This window comes from Canis lupus, chromosome 21 (assembly GCF_011100685.1).
Source record: "Canis lupus familiaris isolate Mischka breed German Shepherd chromosome 21, alternate assembly UU_Cfam_GSD_1.0, whole genome shotgun sequence".
Lineage (NCBI taxonomy): Eukaryota > Metazoa > Chordata > Mammalia > Carnivora > Canidae > Canis > Canis lupus.
Window position 1 is genome coordinate 39,185,728 of NC_049242.1, and position 22,394 is coordinate 39,208,121.

The window sequence follows — 22,394 nt, forward strand, 5'->3', positions numbered from 1 at the left end:
AAGATGAGCTACAGCAAAGTGTAGGAGAGGGGTCTCATTCAACACAGATACCATTTCACTTAAGCCAGATAGTACCTAAGTATAAATTTCTCTGTTCCAGGATTCCACAAGAGGGTTTAACACAGGGCTGGCAAATAGTATTCTTGCTTTGTTTACAATCTATAACATTTACTTATAAAGGACATTGCTCCAATTCTGATTTTAAACAACTTTTAGAAATACTGCAGTATAACAAAAGGAGGATGTGTGGATATGAGGTAGAAGGAAAATAGAGATAAGCATAATAGAGATGGATAAGCCAGGGTTAAGTTACACAGAAATACACAGTAATAATAGCAATAAGAACAACAATGACAATAATAAAGCTCTTTACATTTATTATCTCATTTAATCCTTATTGAAAAAATCCTCAGGGGGAATCCCTGGGTGGCTCAGCGGTTTAGCGCCTGCCTTTGGCCCAGGGCATGATCCTGGAGTCCTGGGATCGAGTCCCGCATCGGGCTCCTGGCATGGAGCCTGCTTCTCCCTTTGCCTGTGTCTCTGCCTCTCTCTCTCTCTCTATGTCTATCATGAATAAATAAATAAAATCTTTTAAAAAAATCCTCAGGAAGTTGGCATTATTGTTTTTAGCTGAAGGAAGTTCTTCAAATGAGGAAACTTCTAGAAAACAAGTTTAATATTTTGCCCTTCATTCCTCATGCTTAAAAAGTTATCTCTTTTTTTCCTTCCTTACTCTTCCTTCTCATAAAAAATGTTCCTTTCTCCTCCCCTTCTCCTCAAGGTGAAGAATTAATCTTGGCTTGCTGTGAGGACAATAGTCTGATTAAATTGTTTACTTTTTACCTCATTTGAATGGCTTGTAAGAACTTACTCTGTGATTATCTCTTAATGAATAGGAGTCTCTGTCTTATACATTTTGACACAGAAAAAAAAGCAAAACAAACATTATTTCGGGTATTATGGGTAAATTGTCAGGTCAGGTGACTTTCCCAGAATTCCACAACACCAGGAATTCTAGCCAGCAAGCAAATATCAGTAAAGGAAAGAAAAACAAAAACAAAAACACCTTGGCCAAGGTAGGCTTTGTGGGCCTTGAAAGGTGAGTCCTTAGACATAACAGCCTTGTCTGCTGTTAAATATTGAGCACCTCGACATGATCATCAAAAAGAAGAAATCCAACTATGTGATTTCCCTGTTCGGGAACTTTCACTGCATCACCACTAAAGAGGATTTACACCCAGTCTTCCTAAAATAGCATTCAAGGCCATCTCTTGCCCATACAGCTTCACCTCCTTCTTCTCTCCTTTTTACTCACGCTTCATTCAAATTCTAACAAAATCGTCCAGATATGTCAAATTTTCTTATATTTTTTTCATGATGTTCCCTCTTTCTGAGGAACCACTTATACCTGTTTTTATTCTCATCCCTTAAAAGGTTTGGCTTCCCATTCTCTCAGCTCAGTAGTGTATTCATTTATTCATATTAGTATGGACTCACAAATATTTTTTATGCCTTGGGTTATAATCCAACACTATTTTATTTACTTTTTGCTCAAGCTACTCCAGTTTTGAACACTGGGATCTCTTTCAGTTGGCTCCTGTGACCCTTTGACATAATCTCTATCATTGTGTGTGTGTGTGGTTTTAATCTTTTTTTTTTTTTTTAGCAATTTCTTAGTTTCTGGCAATACAAAATGTTCATGTTCACCTTGTGTATTTTCAGTCCCACTTCTAGAATCAGCCATTTCTCCTTTTATTGGAGAATCGTACTAGAAATCAAGATCTGGATACTAGGAATGCTCACTGCTGGATTGTCATTGCTTCTAGACCCCATGGCTGACCTGGCAAGGAATTATATGTGTGTATAATAACCTATTTCCATATGTAACCATCTATATCCATATGAAGCTTAAACATGAATTCATACTGATGTCTCCAACTTTATTCAATCACCACATGGATCATTCTTGTCTCTTCCCTTTTCTTATCTCTAACCTCCCACTCCAGCAGTATGAAATCTGATTCTCATCATCCACTATTCATTTAGTTGCTTAATTCCAGATATATAGATAGTAGTATCAAAACTGTTAACACATACCAGCATGGGAAACAACTTTATCAACTAGAAAGCAGTGCTTATGTTCAGTTTCTGTTAACTTCGGTCTTCCAGACTCTACTCATTTCCAATGTTACAGATGTCATCACATTTCTGCCCTAACCCGTTCAATGAAGTTGTTTCATACACATACTAAAAAGTTAGATTGTTTTGCCACATTCTACATTCCATTCTGGGAACCTCTGACCTCCCAAATAATTTTTTAAAAATTTATACAATTAAAATTTACTCCTTTGCTATAAAGGTCTATGGGTTTTGACAAATGGTCATCTATTCAACCCTTCCTCTCTCCCCACTGGAAACCACTGATCTTTTAAATTTCCCTGTAGTTTTAACTTTTCAAGAATATCATATAATTGGAATGGCATTTCATTTACCTTTATTTTATCTCTTCTCTTAGCATATCAATTATACTTCTTTTAAAGAACAACTGCAGTGGTTTCCCTAGGGTTTCCAATATACATTTTTAACTATTCTAATTGCACCTTCACATAACATTATATGACTTCATTTGTATACATGAGCAGAATATTCCTAATTCTTCCATCCTTTCCCTTATGGATTGTCATTCATTTCCCTCCCTTATCCATATGCTGTAATCACCAAATACATTGTTACTATTATTACTTTAAGCATTTATCAGTTAAAAGTAAGAAATATTAAAATTGTTTATCTATCTTCATTTATTCCTTCTCTGATACTTTTCCTTTTGTAATGTAGATCCAAATTCTGACTTAGAAAATTTTTCTTCTGCCTAAAAAACTCCTTTTAATGTTTCTTGTGACAAAGATTTGTTAGTGACAAATTCTTACAGTTTTTGTTTATCAGACAATATCTTTATTTCTTTTTCATTTTCAAAGGGTATTATACTGAATATAGAGTTCTAGATAGATACTTTTTTTCTTTTAAGACTTAAATACTTCACTCCATTCTCTTTTTACCTAAATGATTTCTAATGAGACGTCTCCTTTATTCTTATCTTATTCTTTGGTAGGTAAAGTCTCCCATGACCATCTCCCACCCTGGCTTCATTCAAGACTTTTAGCATGGCTTGTAGTTTTTTTGTTGATAGCTAGACATGCTTATGGGTAGGGAACTAAAACAAAAAAAATGTGAGGATTTAGGTTAATCTGGGTAGAATTTAAGCTATGTTTAATGTTTGCTATAGGTGCTAGAGGCTTCACATTTTCCCCATGTCCTTGTTACAGAGTCTCCTCTGTCATCTTTGGGCTTCCCCAAATAATTTTCCTAAAGAGAGTCTTACAGTTCTTTTAGCTAAAATCCACTATTATGTCAGAGGCCTGCTGGTGTGGTGCTAAGGTGGGTAGGAGGGATAGCATTGTCTAATTGTCTAATGATTACATCTCGGTCTTTTAGTAGGCTTGTGACTGAGCTGTGGTCTTCGCAAGTATTTATACTTATGCGAAGTATATACTTACACTTACATAACATAGCTAAGTTATGTTAGCATAGCTCCCTCTACCTTTACAAGGGACAAGAAAACTAGAGGGAGCTGGAATTGGCAACTTGCCCTACTCCTAGATAGGATAAGACTCTGGTAATTTTTTCCCTCCTGGAAAGTAAATAAGCCTTTGTTGTGGAGAATGGTTTGGGAATATTTCACAATAATTATTTTTCCTTTTTTCCTGCCAGAGCCACTAGGGAATTCTTGTTGGGTCTTTCACTTTTCCTGAGGGAAAGCTCATGAATGTGTGTTGCTTTCCCCAAGATTGCAGCCCCCAGGACTCTTCCATGTTCCTGCTGACCCACACGCAGCTTTAGACTATTCATCAACATCGCTTACTGTTTTCGTGTTCCCACGAATTTATGGCTCAGCAACTTCAGCTCTAAGTAAGTAGATATCACCTGTATCTCTCTGGATACACTAGTCTCCCCAGATCTTGGGATGTTTGTTTACCCTGTTACCTCACTCTGAGTGGCCTAAGAAAAGTCATTCATGTTTCATTCTCTCTCTCTCTTTTTTGCTGTAAAGATGGAGGCAATGATCTGTAAGCCCTTTACATAACATTTTTAACCTTAGAGCAGAAGTTTATGACATAGAAGATGGATAATTCTATCCTTTTTTTTTTTTAAATATATAGGGGATTTTGAAGAAAAGAATAGAGACAGAGGAGGTGTAGGGGAAGGGCTGCCCCAAGGCTTTCATTTCTTCTCCCCTTCATTTCACAACTGAAATTTAAGAGAAATGACTTAGAAACATCAAGATTGGCATGAGAAGGGCATGTTCTTTCCCTGTATCTGAAACAGGACAGAACATCTCCTGGCAGCTGACCCCGGCACTCTGACAGTGCGGAAAAGTTAGTAGAAAGAGGTACTGGCTTATAGCTTTCCTAGGTTTCTCTTGGTTCCCATGGGGTGTGGACTTAGAAGTTTCTGAAAGGGGGACTCAAAATGCAGTTGATTTGGAGGCAAATGGACCTGCTGTGCAGTCCACTGTAAAAATGAGAGTGGTGAGTCCCAGCAGAGGATTCGGAATGGAGGCCAGGGCCAGTGGTGTTTTGGCGGATGCAGAGCCTCAGAGGGGTCTCCAGTGCCAAGAAATGCTGAGATGACGATCATTTGGCAGGAAAAGCTACCAGGTCCAGATTAAACCGAGGGACAGAAAACAAGGCTAAATACTTGCCACAGACTCAGATATAAGTGGGATGAATGCCATTAGACTGAAGAAATCATTACTCCAGAGACCGGAGGACAGCACAAGAATGCCTCCAAGATCTGAGGCCCATTCTCTAAGAATAGCATAAGATGACAGATACACCTAGATGTCATCTTGATGTGCAGTCAATGGTAAAGAAGCCCAATCTTAGGGGCTTCTTCAGCTTCTTGCATGAGATCAAAATTACAGGTTGTGGACTAAAAACCCTAATTATTTTCTAGTCTAACCATCAGGTAACACATGAAGAATGCCAGAGAAGTTTAGAAATTTAAATAAAATATATTTTCTCTGTATCCATCTGAGTACAAATGGCAATTTGTGACTCCATTGCATCTCCTTTTCATTTCTCTGATTTACATTCTTTATAACATTTGTCATTCTCTCAAGGTATCTTATTTATGTATCTGATTAGTCTGTTTACCCTAGGACAGAGAAAGTTCTGAGAAAACAGTAACCTGGCCTGGTTCAATCACCACTGGGTCCCCAGCCCCTAGGATAGGATCTGGCACATTGAAGATGCTCAATGAATACTTGTTGATTAAACAGCGCTGAGAAAGCCTCTCTATTGGATGAGATGATGGGTTTACGTAAGAATTTTGAATCTCCAAGAATTACTATGTGAACTAATATTTATTAAATGCTAAGCATGTATTGATTCACTTAAATATTTATAACAACACAATGACAATGAAGTTAGCACTTCATTTCCAAACAAGGAAATGAAGGCACAGAGAAGTCAGGTAATCGGCCCAAGGTCACAGAGCTTAGGGGAGCAGACAAAGCAGTCTGACTGCAGAGCCTGCATGCCAGTCCAGCATGCCACACTGCCTCCCAGTCTCATGTGTGGCCTCAGCTCACCGCCTGCCCCCCTCCTCCCTCACACCAGATGAGCCACAGACGGCTAAGTAGGCAGCGAACACTTCTCAAGATGTTTTCATCGATTTTGCCAACACTCAGCTGCTTTATCGGCTCTGATGAAACATTTGTGACAACCACAGCAATTGCAATGATCATTTCCATGCTGAAAACATTTGCCTACAAAGCAGACATTTTCTCTTCAAAGTAAACATTGGTGCTGCTGAGAAGCTGCCACCCCTACCCGTACAGGCTGCTTCCTTAGAATTTAGAATACCTCCAAGGCAAAATTCCCCCCAGGCACAGCAGACGCCAGACAACAGGATGTGACGTCTCCTCCAGTACCCCACCTGATGCTCCCAGGTCAGTCATGAGGTGTCCCTGTTGCCCAGCGCTTCCTTCACTTACTTCACACACACACCACTAACCATCTGCCCAGGGACCAATCCTTCCCAGTTATGTGTCTATTCAGTCTTGATTCTACGTGATATGATACTGATGATTCTTTATTGACCCTAAACTCAGCACTTTGTGCATTTGCTTAATTAATTAGTTAATAGTAAACAGAAGAGGCCTCTAGACACTTCTAAACCTGGTCCAACGAAAAATGAGACTGGAGGCAGTAGAGCTGGATGGGAGGAGGAAGCAGCATCCTAGGGCAGTTTCTCTCAGTATATTTCAGTAAGTCCTATTCCAAAGGATACTAATAGGGCACTTGGCATGGACGGTGGGATGGGAAGGCTCTCACTGCCAAATAAGACTAATAAATGTGGAGTTAATTTTAAAGTAAAAAGGCTTCTTGTCAGCAGGACTTCTCAGAGCCAGAGTGCATGGTGAATCTCCAAAAGGGCCAATCGGGCATTGCTTTTTGCAAATGCCTTTGACCGCACAGATGTTTCCGTGCCAGGCTTTTCAGGGTCTTAGTGGACCATAAAAGCCATCTAAAGGAATGCTCTCTGTGGAAGCAAAGGGAGAACCTCGGTCTAATTTTGCACGGGTATAGAGAGCCTAGATCGTTGGCACAGATGAAGACTTCTGAGAATGCAGAGGCTCTTTCTAGGCCCAGATGGCACCTCAGCAGGAATGGTCTTCCAGCATGTGCTGTAGACATGACGCGATGGACCAATATGTGCCAGGCACCATGCAGGGTCTTCTCTGGAAGCTAATTTTGCCCTGGACAGCCCGGTGAGCTTGGCATTATCTTCCTATGGCCAGACGAGGAATCAGAGACCATGGAGGTTGACCAGTGGGCTCAGGCAGACAAGATAAGAGTCTCTTGGACACCAATCCAGTGCCTCCTCTGTTTCTCCTCACTGCTCCCATGAAAACTAAAACCCAGAAAGGTGGGCGAAAGTTGCAAGCAGTTCCCCCATCTTTCAAGTGCATGGGCATCTACAAGACCCACCGTCTCCTTGCTGGTCCTCTCCTTGCAGGACCTGATCAGAAGCCCCCTTCCCCCAGGGCAGCCAACAGGCAGGACAGAGCTCCTAGACCAGCCAGACAGAAGCCTCTGCTCACACCTCATCTACACACCGAATCACGAACTTCGCCAGTGCACTTAAGTGATTGTGACTGTTTCGTTTTCGAAATATCAGTCGGCCTGTTCGAGTAATTTTATACTTAAATTATTTAAATGCAATCTATCCATTGAAGCAATTTCCCCTGCACAGGAGAAGTGTTTTCTTTTTTAGGGAACTGAAGCATGATAAATAAATGAATAAAGACTTGTAGCAGTCTCTCTCTCTCTCTCCCTCTCTCTCTCTCTCTCTCCTGAAGAAAGCACTTCGCTGCGAGTCCCTCCTGTCAGAAATCTGGGAACTCATAATATTCCCCGTGGTTCTGCCGCTCAGCATTAAAAATAACCAAGACTCGAGTCACGGGTTTTTTTCTTCTAGACACGAAGCGCATTTTACGCCACAATGCCCGGGATGACACAGGGACTGCTCAGAGCTTGCTAATATTCTCCCTTGCCTGTCTCCCCAGGCCTGCAAGCAGTTAGAATGGCTTAGTGGTGATCACAAATGCTGTCCCATTTGGAAAGCACTTCTTTAAGGCAGCGCAGATTAAAATTCATGAAAGGCGGCTTGCTTGCATAAATAAATTAAAAGCAGCAAAACTAAAGTTTAAACACCCATACACAACTGGCATTTTGCAAACACCATATGCACCGTGGTTCTCAATTCTGGGCTGTCATGCAAGAAGTACGGGAAAGAGGCCTCCTTGGGTTTGAATGCATAAAACTGGAAGCACCTTGATCACCTTTGGCACAAAGGAGCCTCAGCAGCAAAGTGTGAACTAATTGATTTGAACCTTGTCTAAATGCATATGGATTTTAGGGGAGCATGCCAATATCTGGAGACTATTGTAAAAAGAAACGGAGAGAGCACAGGCTTTGCAATCAGACAATCTCAGATTCTAATCCTCATTCTTGAATCACTGTTACCTAAATGGAGAAATCACGGGAAATCTCATCTGTAAAATAGGCATAAGAAAACTAACCTATAACCTCAAGACTGTTGTATGGAGAGTGAATGATATGCTGCACATAAAGCAGCTGGCAGAGGGGAGGTGCTCACCAACTGTGAATCCCCTTCTCCCCTCTTTTACCATATGTTTATACAGTGGTGGCATGGTGGAAAGGGAGTGAGTTCTTGGGTTCTAGAAGCCTCAGATCTGAGCCCCAGCTCTGCTACTCACTGGCTCTCTGATGTCGGAGAACTCATGTCATGTCTCTGGGCGTCAGCTTCTTCGATCTGTAACATGACGATGGTAACATGAACTCTCTCCCACACATATGTAACATCTGCCAGGGATCTGGTCCTCATAACACCCCAAAGTAGGCATGGCTGGCGAGCTTATCTTCATTTCCTCAGCAAAGAACAAAACCAAAACCAAAAAAACCTGAGGGGGCAGGGTGAGCCCAAAGTGATTTAGCAGATGAGTGGCCGGCCTGAGACCAAAGGGCAGATGAACCTAACTCCTCTGTCCAAGCACCTTGGGCACTCCTCCTACCCCCCAGTGCCTCTTGCCACCCCATGGCTGCTCAGGGCTGCCAGGGAAGCACCTGGTCCAGTTCTGTCCCAGCTGTAGGCATTTAGGGGCCTGCCCCACCCTGACAGAATGAATACATTTTCATCCTTATACTCCAAAGCCTTGTTGCCAAATTCTGATTACTCTGTGCAATTGGCATTGATGGGCTGGATTCTAGTTCCTGTTTAAGTACTACATGAGCTTCTTGCTAGGGTTTTCTGAATCCCTAAGCTGCTCAGATAGGAGAGCACTGGGACTGGAGCTCCACAAAGCTTATACATGTTGAGGGCTGAGTTCATGGGGTCTGCCTAAGTTGGCTTGGAATAGGATACTCTTTACAAAGTGCTCTAGTGGGGAAACATGTCAGGATCCTGGGAGGCCTGTCTGTCATTTTCTAGCTAGCACCTGCCAGTAAAACATTAAACCTCAGGGGTCAACAAGAATCAGGCCCAGACGCAAGGGGGCAGATTCTAAAACACAAATTACATCTGTCAGTAGTGTTGGTGGCAAGCAACGGAAACACATTCTGGCTATTATAATTAGATTAAAAGTGTGAAAGGGTAGACTGGTAGATTTCAGATGTGAAATTATTCTGCTAAAAAAATACCTAGAAATGCTAGAAGGAAATTATAAAATGTGTATGAGCCTAGAAGAGTTTTTAAAAACTAAGAGGAAGCCCAAGGGGATTATAATAAAGGGAAAACTACACCTTGTGAGCTGGCCCTGCAACTTCCCTGGTAAGTAGGGTGGGGAGGGGCATGGGGATATTGGTCTTATCAACCTAAAGGCTTGGATTTTTATGCCTACATTGGAAGAAGTGACCCAGCACAATTTGATGCTTGAACAAAGGCACAAAGCCAGGACACTCTGGGTAAAAGAACAGACTTAAGAATCCACTCAATTCATTCTTTGTTTATAAGTTTGCTTGTCTATCTTGACTGAGTTCTGGGAGCAAAAATAAAATCTTCTCTAAGAATATGTAACCATAAGGGCATGCCTCACACAGGTTTGGAATTCAAATTTATGTTATCCATGTTATCCTGTCCTCCCAATATAAGAAATTAACAGAAAAACTCGACTGAAACAAGGGATACTTTGGGAATCTGGCAGAAACAAGACTGGAAAATGGGTGGAAGGAGCTGAGCCTTCAATCCAAGTGGTACTGGGGTCATACAGTCATACAGATATAATCCACTAAAGATGTGTGCATAACTCAATATTATGAAGTATTTGAGTGTAGCAGAGATGCCTTGTTAGTTATCTCAAGAATTCCATATTCCCTTGCTTAGATCTTAAAAGTTACCAAATTTTCTGGCAGCTAGGGGTAGCCGTATGACTTCTAGGCAGTAGATTACAAACAGAAGTATTGTATGGGAGCTTCCAATAAATTTCCCCAAAATTTGCTCCTTCTTTCCACCCTGCTGTTTGAACATGAATGTGATGGCTGTTGCTCCATCTTAGACCATGAGGACAGCTGTGGAGTTACCTTATCAACACTGGACTGCTTATATCACATGAGGACATTGATACAAGAAGGAAAGAAATTTCTATTTTATTTATTTTTGTAACTCACAGTAAAAACAAATCCTAACTAATGCAACAAGGGGAAACTATACCATGAGTTAAGTCAGTGGGTAAAATAAACAGCCAGGCTGCTGCCAAAAAACAATTAGATAATATAAATGTTGAAAAATGATTATAAATTAATTGTTTAAGTGATTAGAAGTACAAAAGAAAAACTAGAATACATGCAGAAAGAACAAGACATTGAGGAAAACACACAGATTTTTAAAAGAACCAATAACAGTAATAGAAATTTTTTAAAAAATGAAGGTATTGAAATGAACAAACAAAAACCTCCATGAGTTAAAGAACCCGTTACTTGGAAAGGAAAAGATAACTAGTGACCTCAATGGTATATCTGAGAAAATTACGTAGAATGCAGCACAAAGAAAGAAGGAAATGAAAACAGATAAGGCAAGTTGAAAGACCAGAATGAAACTCTATGACATGTCTGCTCAGAGTCCCAAAGAGAGACAAGTCCCATAGAGAGACAATATAGAGAATGAAAGAGATGCAATATGTGAATAGCTAATAGTGGAGCACATTCTGTATTTAATAAAAGGCATAGATTATAGATTAAGAAGATTTGAGATTCACAAGTAGCCATAGGAAAGAGATTAGATATATAGAGGAGTAGGTAGGTGGATAGATACATAGATGATAGATAGATATGCACAATGAGAGACATTACAACGAAACTTTGTAATTCCAAAGGAAAGATCTCAGAAGCAATGAGAGAAATGATCAAGGTGACCAAGTTGCAAAAATGAATGATGAGTAAGGAACTTGGAAATCATGTGAATAAATTGAAATAAACATTAAATTATTACAAATTACAATACAACTAACCTGAATGTAGAAGAAGAAAGTGAAACTAACACAGAGGGCAAAAGACCATGTGAAAGGGAGAAGGGTGACTGGTGCTAAGGCTGCTGCTGTTATATTTACACTCTGGTGACATCAGGCAAGCATGTTAAAAAATTTAAGAGTAATGACTACAAGAAAAGATACAGGATGAAAAATTTCCAAACCTGTGATGGGGTTAGAGGATAAAGAAAACATGGTCAATTTATTAAAAGACAGGGATTGACAAAAGAAGCAGGAATTTAAAAAATCAGAGGAAATAAAAAGCAAAATGAGAAAAAAGAAATAGAACAGAAATAAATATAAATATATATTAGTCTATTTCTGTTCTATTTCTATAGAATAGGAATATATAATACATATCATATATATCTATATAGATATCTATATAGACATATAGATATTCCTCCTAAATATTAGTAAGCATAAAAAAGTTGGATCTGTTAGTTCAGGCTTTCATAAGATCCTTCTTCTCTGAACATGTTGGCAATATTAGGGCTTTTAGAGGGAAAATACATAATTTTCTCTCCCTTCTCCCATCCAAGTTCAGTACCAATTGAGACACAGGCACAGCAACCAGATATATGGAAATCAAAGTATTACTTTTATTGCAGATAACTGCTCCATGGTATTCTCAGTTGTGTGACAGACAACACAGCTTTGCTTGCATGGAGGCCCAGAAGTCAGGCTGACTGGCTCACCCAGTGATGGATAGTATTAAACCCCCTTAAGTCCCCCCACTAAGGGACAGAGTCTTTCCCTATAAAAATTACATGAGGAAGGAGAGAAGGATCTATAATATCTGTAAGAGATAGATAAAAAAGAGAGGGAGGAGGGGACTGAGCTGGCCATGCTCAGCTTCAGGCCCCCCAAATCACCAGTCTTAGGAATAGAGGGTGGGACAAAAGAGCAGGGATCTTCCCCTAGTGGAGCTTCAGCCAGCATGAAGCCTGGAGACACTAGATCCTCATCTGAGAGTCTTACTAGACAAAAGATAAAAATCAAGATTTCAAAACAGTATAGCTAGGCTATACTGTTATAAAATAAGTAACCATAGCTGTGTATCAGAAACAGAAAAGAAAGGTGAACCCCTAGTGGAAAGGCCAGGTCAGAAATTAGGTTCTGACCAGTTTGGCTTCAGCAGAGCAAGGGGGGCTGAAAGTGCTCAACACAAGATGAGGGCCTGTGCTGGGATATGGCTGTTTGACTTGAAATGCTTCCCACCTTACACTGAAGCCAGAGATGTTAGAGGACAGCTCTAATCCCCCAAATAAGGAGGCTGATGGCTTAGTGATTCATTCATTAATAAATCTAATATCCCCGTGGGTAAAGTATTGCTGTGTGACACAGGAGACCTGATTCTCGATTGGGAATTGGCTCCCAGTAAAAGTAACTGTGAGAACCAGCATCTAGAGAAAAGGAAGCACCTAGAAAGAGATGGAAAACAGCCTAAAACAAAACCTGCACTTAAAATGACTCTATTGACCAAAAGTATAAAATACATTTAAAAAACCCCAAAACTAATAAAGAAGCCAACAAAATTAAAAATCAGAACATGTATTCTCTCCATATAAAATTGATTTTAAATCAGTTTACCAAATATATTAAAGTACGAATACTTAAAATTCTCGAAGAGAACAACTAAGAAATAAATTCTATTTAATAAATGCAAGAATTGGTGAAACAAAAAAAAAATCAGGAAATGAATGTGAAGTATATATGAAAAGGAACCAACTTAGAGGTGAACAACGTAGTCCTTGAAATAAAATATTAAATAAAATAAACTCTTACTCAAACACTTGAACTTAATCAAACTGTTGAAATGAGAATTAACTAAAGTTCACAACAAAGAATTCACACTCACTTTAGCAGGAAGAGAAAAAAGATGTTTTTTTTTTTTAATTGATAAAAAGGACTATTAACAGACCCAGAGAACAGATTGAGAGGCTCTAAATACATGTAATTGGAATTTTTGATAATAGAATGAAAGAAAAGTAACACTTGACAGAAGAGGATTAAAGAAAGATAGGAGGACTTTTTGGCTAACCATAGAGGACTAGGTACATTCATTATACTTCTATTCTTCCTAAAGTCTCAGTAACATGACAGTAAAAGGATTTTAAAAGCCATATACTTAGCAAAACAAAAAAGAACAAGAGAGAAGGCAATAGCAACACAATTTTGGAAGCTACAAATCCAAATCCAAATCTGACTCAATAAACATGAGAAAGCTGAATCCTAAACAGTGGTGGGAAAAGTGAAGAGGCAACCCGATTTATATCCCAGAATTCGCCAAAGGCTCAGAAACTCACAGCCACTAAGAACTTCCGAACTCCAGAGGAAGATGAGGCTAAAAACTGGGGAACTGGGTTGAAAGTCTATTTAATATCAGTGAGATCCCACCATTCTTCATAGCCAGGCAGCCGCTCCTGCTCACCCAGCAGAAGATTAGAGTTTCACTCTCTAAAGCAGTGGTCTTCACTGTAGGGTCCCAGGATCAGCAGCTTCAGCATCGCCTGAGAATGTTACACATGGAAATTATTGGGCCCCACCTCAGACTTCCTACAACAGAAACTTTAAATCTGCTTAAGATTTATTTATTTGAGAGAGAGAGTATGTGTGTGTGTGTGTGTGTGTGTGTGTGCACCCGCGAGTGGGGTGAGGGGCAGAGGGAGAGGGAGAGAGAGAATCCTCAAGCACACTCCCTGCAGAGTGGAGTAGACACAGGGCTGGATCCTGGGACCCTGAGATTATGACCTGAGCTGAAACTAAGAGTCAGGTGCTTAACCAACTGAGCCACCCAGGCACCCCTTTAACTTTTTTTTTTTAAATTTTTTTTTTAATTTTTATTTATTTATGATAGTCACACAGAGAGAGAGAGTGAGAGAGAGGCAGAGAGACACACACAGGCAGAGGGAGAAGCAGGCTCCATGCACCAGGAGCCCGACGTGGGATTGGATCCCGGGTCTCCAGGATCGCACCCTGGGCCAAAGGCGGGCGCTAAACCGCTGCGCCACCTAGGGATCCCCCCTTTAACTTTTTTAACGAGGCCTATAGGTGAAGTGTGAGAATCACTGCTCTAAAACAAAGGGTTTTTGAATTGTGGGATATTAAGCATAAGTGAGATGAATGTGCATATTAAAAATAAGAGGAGTTAGTAAAAGTTCACTTAAATTGTTGACCCTCAGCATTATTTCTTCCGTGACTCCAGAATGCTGGCAGATAAAGTACACAGATTCTGGGAAAGGGACCAGCGTCTTCTCCGTGACATCTAACAAACACAAAAGGGACCAACCATAAGATACTGACATGAAGGGTTCTACAAGTTAAATCCCACTCACATCACCCTACCTTGAGTCTCCCAGTTGGCAAAGCCCATACTATTTACAGCCTCTATTCAGCTTTGAAGTCTCCCATCATGAAATACGATAAGACAACTGAGAACTATCAGAAATCCAGGCATTTCATGAAATGTTCTGATAACATCAATAAAATGTTGCATCATTTTATTATCTAATAAAAGAAAAAAATGATGCAACATGGAGAATATAAAGGTTGGGGAAAGGCAAACTTTTAAGAATACCTCTCATTTATATCATTTCAAAATTACTATTGTGACCATGCACAGGAAGATGGAAACAAAACATCCAAGGAACAAAAAGGAGATCTTCAAAATTAAAAAATAAAGTAATAAAAATGAAAAAACCACAACAGAAAGTTTTAAAAGTAAGATCTCTAAGAAAGTAGACAGGTAAAGATAGGAAAAATCACCAAGTAAAGTATAAAGTAAAAATACAAGTCCAAGAGATCTCATAATTAAATAACAGAATTTCTAAACTAAAAAAAAAAAAGACTTATACCATGGCATATCATTATGAAATTTCCAAATAATAAGTTCATGACAAAATTCCCTAAGTTTCCCCTATGGGGTGATGAAAAACAGGTCATGTGGGTTCAGGAATCAGAATGGTACAGAACAATACCAAACTGAAAGATGCAAGACAGTGGAGCCATCATTCCTTCAAAACTCTGAAGGAAAGTAATTTCCAATCTTGAATTCTATTCCTAAACTCTACATAGATAAATAAAGTGTGAGGGTAAAATAAAAACACTTCTAGATCAGGACATTCACAAAGAAAAAAAAAATTGCCTTCCATTCTACTTTCTCAGGAAGCCATTAGAGGATGTGCTCCAATAAAATGAGGGAGTAATCAGAAAAAGAGGATGACATAGGGCACAATTAATGAGAAGGCCACTGTGGGAGAGAGGTGAGGGCAGACCCCCTAAGATGCCGGAAAGGTAGATGCCTGCAGAGTTGCTGTGCACAAGGCAGAGGTGATTGAAAGAGGTCAGGAGGCTCTGGGAGAGAAAATGATGAAACACTTGACATGAATGGATGTCTTAAGTGTCGACATGTGGCAAAGAATTTGGAATTCAATTACTGATTGTACGTGCAATCCTAGGCAAATGAAAAATATGACAAATACTAATTCTAGGAAAAGTCAAATGTTGTGAAGGAAAGGAAAAATAATCAGTTTGCTAAATGAATCACCTGTAAAGATCATTACAAGCAACAATAACATAAATACTGGATTTTTCTCTCTCAAAACTATAATAGTTCTGTATTATGATGAGAAGGATGTGGGGTATGAGAAGCATGTGAAGTGGGTTCAGGAGAGCAGAGACAGCTACATTCTGTTTTCCATCATGGAACAATCCTTAGATGATGCCTATAACAAACACTCAGAAAGCAGTCATATGAATGAGGGAATAAGTAACAAAATTGTCAGCTTTTTTTGGGAAAAGCAGTTGCCTCTAAGAGGGAGATGATGGAGAGATGAGGACAGAGTGATCAGTTTGGTGTAATTTGCTTTATAAAGTTAATTCTCCATGTGTTTCCAGTTACCTTTAATTTAAAAAAAATAAAAATGAACAAAAGAACTTAAAAGGGAAATATAATACTGAGAAAGGCCTGCGGTGTGGGTTATGAATTTACCCCAAGTATTGTAATCTTTTGGGGGCAATGTATACCAAGTTGTGTTCACTTTTTCTTGCACTTAGTTTATTTTAGTTGATACATTTTAGGGAGGAGAAAAAGACTGTATTTCAGACGACATGAAATGTTCCAAGGACATGTTGGTCTTTTTACTGCTCTGGGAAGACAGCACAGAGGAGGGGAAACAGGACCCATTTCTTTCGGTTGCTCCAAAGCCTCACTGGAGTAACGTGAGAACACTGAGGGCATTTGGGGCATGCCTGACAATGTCAAAACAGCAAGCAGCCTCATCTTCCATTCAATATTTCGAAATAGGAAAGAAAACAGATGAAATAGCTTTTTCATTATTTTCCACATCCCGAAAGGAAATTCACTTCAACTTTAATAACTTTTCTATTTCTTATTTATCATCATGCAAACCTTATAAAAATTGCAAACCCCAAATTTGGGGGATAAGGTGGCAGGATGAAAATGTTTCTGCCATCAGTCTTTTTCCTTTTTTTTTTTTTCTTAACTAAAAATAAAATCTGTGTTTCTCTTTTGAAGGAGAAAACAGATGGATAATAGCTAATTCAACGAATGGCCGTGAAGTCTCGGGGACCTGGCTCAGGGCTTCGTAGCCAGGAGGAACACCCAAGGTCACGCATAGAACTGGTCGAGCGCAGACACGAGTCCTGCCTCACCTAGAGCTGACCTTGCAGCTCACACTGATGAACTGACCAGCCCTGGGCAATGTCCATCATGGCTCCCACTCAGCTACGAATGATGCTCCTGTCCTCGACTGCCAGGCCCCGAGAGCCTCTTCCCCTCAGTCTCCCCTCCTTGTATTGCTAGCTCCTGATTTGAAACCCAGGTGGTGTTTCTGCACATGGGGCTTATAGCCATCCTTAGTTACAGGCAGTGCTAGGAGGGAGTATCTGGAATTTTCAACTACCCACCAATACGTCTCACATGCAAGAGGGGTTTGATGTCAGGCCAATGGCAGAGACATTATAATAGCAATAACGACTGTCATAATCTGAGCCCCACAGGGTGGTAGTGAAGCATACAGACTTTGCATTCAGACCCCAGCCTTTCCTTTTCTTAGCAATTCAGCCAAACAGATTCTCACTTAAAGGCCTTTGTGCCTGCTGATCTCTCTCCCTGGGATTCGTTTCCCTCCAACATGGGATTCTTGGTTACTGGTATTGTGTGAGTGGAGGTCTCGGTTCTTGGATTCCCCACAAAAGATTTACTTGAGAATCCACACTTGAATAAGGACAGCTAGAAGGAAAGTAGTAGATCAGTTTACTGAGGAAGGTACCAGTCCTAGAGGTGGCAACTACTCTGAGGCTACATGGGACTTTTATGTGAGCAGGGTCTTGGGTCATAAACAGGGTGATTTCTTTCTTTTCTTTTTTTCCCTGCGGGGAGCCTGATGTGGGACTCAATCCCAGGACCCTGGGATGAAGACCTGAGCCAAAAGCAAACGCTCAACCACTGAGCCACCCAGGTGCTCTGACAGAGTGGTTTCTAATGGAGGCTGCTTCTAATCATTTGGGGGACTCCTCCCATTGGTTGGGAAGTGGAGTTTTTGAGCCTACAAGGTTTATACTGGAACCATCATGGCAGCCTTACCCCATGGGGGAATGGGGCTAATACCATAATGCAAATGCACTACACAGAATTTAGGGGTTACCCTGGGGCAGAGGTGGAAGAGAAGAGCGCATGTTCTGCACCTGTGGATCTTGGTCTTAGTCTGTTAACCTCAGGGGCCTTGGAAGCCATAAAGCCAGGATGTTGAGAGGACTTGGATGTCACAAAGTCAGGATGTTGTGCCCCAAGTCTTCTAATATGTCACTTATTTGCCATGGTTCTTGCCTTGAGTTCATGACTAACTAACTGCCTACTCTTATCATCTTCACTCATATTATCATCTCAAGTCTTGCTGTTCAAAGCCATATCCTCCTTGGCATTTCCTAGCCCGCTTCTATGATTTTTAAAAGATTTTATTTATTTATTCATGAGAGACACAGAGAGAGAGGCAGAGACATAGGCAGAGGGAGAAGCAAGCTCCCCGAGGGAAGCCTGATGTGAGACCTGATCCCAGGACCCTGGGATCACGACTTGAGCCAAAGGCAAATGCTCAACCACTGAGCCACGCAGGCAACCCATCCCTTCCATGATTTATGTCTCTCCCTGGAACTTATCACAGTTGAATAAACTATATGGTTTACCTGTTGATCTTTTTCCTTGCTGCTTCTTCCCTAATCCCTGCCCCCCACCCCCCTTCACCACCAACCTTCCCACTTTGATGGAAGCTCCAGGAGAGCTGGGATTTTTTTCTGTATTGATTACTGCCATATTCTCCCAAACCCAGAAGGCTGCCTGGCACAGAGTGGACATTCTAAATATCTCATGGCTGAATGAATTAAGTTCAACACCCAAGTCATTTCTTTAAGCCTTAGCTCACTGTCTGTAACATGCAGTTGATAATAGAAACCACATCATAGGATTACGTGAAAAACTGAGTAAGACTGTTTTTGTGCCATGAGAGTGTATCTACCCGGCCACCTTGCATTCTTTGCTTTCATGTCAACCTTCGCTCACTGGGTCAGTGAGATTGAAGTTCCTACCACTTTAGGAAAGGTGCCATGATAGAGCCTGTGAACAGAGACATCCCATTCTTAGCCATTAAGGTCAATGCTCTCTGTCCAGAAGTAAGACAGAAAATACTGGGATCCCTGGGTGGCGCAGCAGTTTGGCGCCTGCCTTTGGCCCAGGGCGCAATCCTGGAGACCCGGGATCGAATCCCACATCGGGCTCCCGGTGCACGGAGCCTGCTTCTCCCTCTGCCTGTGTCTCTGAGCCTCTCTCTCTCTCTCTGTGACTATCATGAATAAATAAATAAAATCTTTAAAAAAAAAAAAAGACAGAAAATACTTAGGAGAATATGTGATCAACTGGACCTAGTTTTTCTTGACTCACCACCACCTACCCCCATAAAATCTTCCAAGGTGGGAAGAGGAAGAGAGCATCCGAGAGAAAGCAATAGGACTCTCAGAGTAGTGGCTCTTTCACTCTGCACCAGCCTCCCCGGCCCTGGGAGGCGGTTGCCAGAGGGAAAGAGTGGTCAGGCTAGTTTTCCTAAGGCAGAGACCCTGGGTGCCCATGAGTTTCCAGTGACCCCAGCATGGCACTGGATAACAGCCAGGCTTTCCTATACTCCACAGAATGGTTTCATAATTAGGAGAGAAAGATGCCACAGCAGAAAATGTCAGAGACCATGTGGCCAGGGACCAGCTGGGACAGAGCAGTGTCTGTACGCCTGGGGCAAGGATACCAGTGATCAAACACTGGGAGATACATCTGGGCAAGCACCATCCTTGGAAAAAAATGACCTCTGGCCACAAGCCTCAGCTTTTTCTTCACCCACACTCATGCCAGAATACTACTCAAAAATGTAAATGCCATGCTAAGGGAAAGGAGCAAAAGGAAAATATTCTAAGTTTCCCGAACTCAGTGCAACTCAGAGAATACTAAAGTCACTGTGATTCCCCTGTGATGACTAGGATTGGGTGTCAGCCATCATGCAGAATGGGGGTTTGACCTAAAGTTTTATAAACGAGTGAGTAACTAATAAAAATAATAGAAGTTGTAGGAAAATACAGAGAATGATATTTGACTAAGAGTGCGTGACCTATGAAAACTATGACTACTAAAATATATAAAGAGCACATTATAGCGTCTGGCACTTAGTAAGCAACTAAATAAAAACAAGCTACTATCATCACTGCTATGACCTGCCAGACACCAGGCCACTCATTCTACATGGGCCGTCTCTAATTGCCACAGCAATCCTGCAAGGAAGATATTTCTATTTTATATTTAATAAAAATGGGACTTGAAAAGATTCAACTACTTGGCCAAAGTCACTTGCTTAGGATAGGTCAAAGGTGGGGTTGGAAGCTGGGTTGCCTGACACATCCAAGACTCTCACACTGAGTCCTAGGGCGCCCTGCTCAGTGACATGGGTATGTGTTCTACTGACACAGGATGGTATGTGTTCTACTGACGCAGGATGGGGTGCCCTGGACTGGTGGGGTGCCACGAGTCACTCCAGTGATCCCAGGCAGAAGTCAAAATCTGCCTCTCCAGTTACCCAGATAGATGGGCATTGCTTTACAATACAGGGAGATCCAGGGGGCCACAGGGCTTTGAAAAGAGACACTGGGTGATATCCCTCAAGGGGCTTCTAATCACTCAGCCCCAAGGTCCTCAAGTCAAAAAAAGTATGTAGGAAAAAGGGCAAAGTCCTTCCTCAGGAAGCCTAAAAAGTGAACTGAGACACCGAAGGAAGGAAATCCTTTCCCACCACACAGGGGGCGGCATCTGAGTGACAGTCTAATTCTAACTGAAATGATGGGTTGGCCCCCCTTTGTGAGAGCAAGAGGAATCCAAACAGGGGGTCAGTATCCAAGACAGGAGCTGCAGAACACAAATGCCCACCAAGGAGTGCCAGTGAGTCGTGAGCTGTGAGAGGACCAGTGGGGGAGTCAGGATGGTTTCTACGTTCATACCCAGGTATCCGTGGGCTTCCCTCACTGAGTGCAGGTGAACTCAAGAAATGAGGGATGTGCAATTAAGCAATAACTTCAGGCTAACTTTGCTCTCTCCTCCCACAAGTCACACACACACACACACACACACACACACACACACGCCTTGGACCCAGTCTTGTTTGTACAAAGCCTGACTTTTCAGGAATGAAAAACAGTCTTTTCACTCCTTTCCACTTGTTGGAGTTGCTATTTAAAAGATTTGTTTGTATAATCCTCTATTTTATCACCTGGGTTCTCCACTTTATCCCCAACACTTACCGCACCTTTTCTCCAGACCTTTATGGGCTCCCGTTGTTTCTGATGCTTCTCTCTGTGACTGGCAGAGACCAGACTCGTGTCAGAGATGGATGTGCCCTGTTTTGGTCAAAAGGTAGGGTCTCCAAGGACCATGGTGGTGTCTGGGAATGTCCTCAGCTGTCATCTCAGATGAGGAAGGACCCAAAGCAAACCCCAGACTAAGGGTTCCCAGGGCTGTGAATCCAGCCCTTCTCAACCAAGTAGAACTTCCCGTAGGGTGTGAAGAGATGAGGATTTGGGAAATGAAGCTGTGGGCTTTGGAGCACTTGCTATTTTTCACAAGGTCCGATGATCAGAGCCACAAAAGCAGGTACCAAGAGCTGAGGCCAGTTAAAATTGCCTGATAAAGCCCCACCCCTTCCCTGTCTTATAATATCTCTATGTCCATGCATAATGAAGGGAGTGGGGGCAGGGTTCTTTGAATAGAAACTGTCTGGACAGAAGCCCAGGAGGGCAGAAGCAGACTCCTCAGCACTTGGAAACTTTAATAAAAGATTAAGTGAAGGACTCTGGCCAAAGACACGTGCTAACCACACCCAGCAAAAGGGAGTGGGGCGGGGGGGTTCTCCGTATTCAAGACACAGGCTGGAGAGAGTGTGTGTTCCAAAATGAGGGGGGTCAGTTTGGAGGAGGCAGAGGCCAAAGGCTTATGCCCCCTCTGATGGTAACTTCTACAAACAGTGATGTCTGCATCCTCATAAAAGCGCACCATTCTGGCAGAGAAAGAAATCGCCCAAAGCCATAGCATCAGTTAGGTCTCAAAGAGCTCCAAGATAGTAACTTGCCATCACTGAGCTCTTAAAACGTGTCAGGCCCTGTTCTAGGAGTGATTGGGTTCTCAAGCCGTGGAATCCTTACAACACCCTCTGAGGTAGCTATCATTTACTCTTCCCATTTCACAGGCAAGGAAACCAAAGGACAGATTGCTTACACAGATTACACAGCCCCAGGTCAACCAGTGAGGAAGTGCCCAAGCTGGGATTCCAGCCCCAGGAGTCTGGCCCCTCACCAGACTGCCTCACCTGTGCTCACTTCTATCGGAGTCTTTAACCAAATGTGCTGCCATAATCTGGTTACTACTAGTACCTCTGCCCTTGACCATGAGCTCCTTGAGGGAAGGTAATATATCTGAGTGTTCTCTATTCAGCCTCAAATGAGTTAAAAAAAAAAAAAGACTCTAGTAGGCATTCAGTAAATGCTGAGTTAAAGAAAGGATGAGCTTAAACAATTCTCATAAAGCTTGCACTACTGCAGAAGAGAAAGTGTCTAAGATAAAACACTTGGTGAACTTTTGCCAGGTAAGCAGCAACATGCTAAGTGCATTGCATTTGTCCCTCACTTCATTCCCTAGAATTCTCTGCGAGGTGAACACTGTCACAGAAGAGAAACTGAGGCA

General features: G+C 41.6%; 1 long non-coding RNA gene across 3 annotated transcripts in view; it reads right to left on the bottom strand.

Moving 5' to 3' along the window:
- Positions 1-21,436, bottom strand: part of LOC111091566 — a 120,309-nt gene extending 98,873 nt beyond the window's left edge. For 2 of the 3 annotated variants that reach the window (XR_005375785.1, XR_005375783.1), the window contains exon 1: positions 20,965-21,436. This is a non-coding gene — a long non-coding RNA (uncharacterized LOC111091566). Of the gene's footprint in view, positions 1-20,959 lie in introns of all 3 variants that reach the window. The other variant, XR_005375784.1, reaches the window with a different exon arrangement.
- Between the last annotated feature and the right edge of the window lie 958 nt (positions 21,437-22,394).